The sequence below is a fragment of the Bison bison genome, unplaced genomic scaffold (assembly GCF_000754665.1).
Source record: "Bison bison bison isolate TAMUID 2011002044 unplaced genomic scaffold, Bison_UMD1.0 scf7180017864495, whole genome shotgun sequence".
In the NCBI taxonomy this organism is placed as follows: domain Eukaryota; kingdom Metazoa; phylum Chordata; class Mammalia; order Artiodactyla; family Bovidae; genus Bison; species Bison bison.
Genome location: NW_011495054.1, coordinates 5,975,118 through 5,976,713, shown reverse-complemented (window position 1 = coordinate 5,976,713; position 1,596 = coordinate 5,975,118). Strand labels below are relative to the sequence as shown.

Genomic DNA, 1,596 nt, shown 5'->3' with positions numbered 1-1,596 from the left:
CGCTGGCTGGCGTCCCCAGCGTGTCCTCTTTCTTTTCTGCTTCTGGCTCCTTCGCCGGCCTCCTTCCAGCCTCCATGGGCCTCCGAGGCCCACAAGCTCTTGTCTGGGAAACCTCATCTATCAGGCTCTTGGGCACACCTGCCAGAGGTGCCCTGTCCCCTACCCACCACCTGCTTGTGTAGAGGAGGCAGTGCCTCGGTGGGTCCTGATAGTGACTGAACTCCAGTTCCTGACCGTTACTGACTCCACCCTTCCCATGGTTGGGGGAGCATGGTTAGGGAACTGGAGGAGGGGCACCAGCTCTCGGCCCCAGGGGCACCTCTGAGCCTCTGAGGCTTCACCTGGGGCGGGGCAGTGGCCTGCACGTGTGAACCTCCTGAGTGGCCACAGTCAGGAGTGTGTACACTGGACTCAGGCGGGAACTGCGCCCCAGCGCCCTTTGCACTTTGTCGCTTTCAAACCCCCTTGAGATCCCCTTTAGACTCCCTTGAGAAGCTGTGCTGGTTCTCATTGAGCCCCAGGAGCGAGGTTTCGGGGGGATGGGTCACCAGGGAGAGACAGAGCCGGGAGCTGCCTGCAGCTGCCTGTCTCCTAATCATGTCTGGGCTGACCTCCCCCGGTCCACCCCATTTTAATCTCTTCTCTCTCGTCCCTACTTGGACTAGGAGCCCCACAGGCGTGGGTCAGAGGCTGCTTTCTGCTGCCTGGGTTCTTTTTTTTTTTTCAAAAAAGACAAGAATCTTTATTTGGCTACGCTGGATCCCAGGTGCAACATGTGGGGTCTTCAGTTGCGGCATGTGGGATCTGGCTCCCCCACCAGGAGTCGGACCCGGGCTCCCTGGATGGGGAACGTAGATGGGAACCAGGGAGGTGGAGCCCAGGAAAACCCTTCTAGGGGCTGAGTCTTCTTCCAGAACCAGTTGTTCTGCTTCAGCTTTGCTGCCATCTTGGTCTGGTCAGCGCAGATGGTCTGGTCAGTGTAGCTGGGGCTGTCAGAGCCCTGAGGCCCGGTCTGCCCCTCAGTGTGTGCCCCTCCTCACCTTTCCCGTCTCTCTCCTCCCCCCTGTCTCTTGTCTTTCTCCTCCTCCAGACCAGCTCCTCCTCTGCTGTGGCCTTGAGCTCCTCGGGGCTGCCGCCCGGCTCAGCTCCATCCTCATACCACAGCCTCTCCCCTCTGCCTCCTGCCGGGTCCTCTGGAGGCCTGCCACCCCCTCGGAAGCCCTCCCCTCAAGGCCACAGCCACACACTGGGCGTCCTCTGCGCCAAGGACAACGTGGCCCCCGGCCAGCTCGATTTGGCTGGCTTTGGGGTGATGCCTGACACCCCCAACTCAAGGTTTCCCTCCACAGAGGGTTGGCCAGGGCCGCTGAGTGTAGAGAGCCAGGCTCACGTTTGGAGGGACCCACCAGACCTGGTTGGGGAGCTCTGCAGGGTGCCTCCTGGCCACATTCTACCCTACCCTGGGGGCACAGGTCCCCAGGATCCTGGGGCCCCCCAAGCGCCGTTGGCCAACGCTTTGCCCCCGGAAGAGGCGGTGGCTGCCACTTGGCAGGGGCCGTGGGCTCTGGGGGCGCTCAAGCCTGAGCCCCCGCAGGG

At 62.3% G+C, this 1,596-nt stretch overlaps 1 protein-coding gene across 2 annotated transcripts in view; it reads left to right on the top strand.

Moving 5' to 3' along the window:
- The window catches only part of PXN (paxillin), a 41,683-nt gene that overhangs the window by 34,073 nt on the left and 6,014 nt on the right, over positions 1–1,596 (top strand). The window lies entirely within an intron of this gene.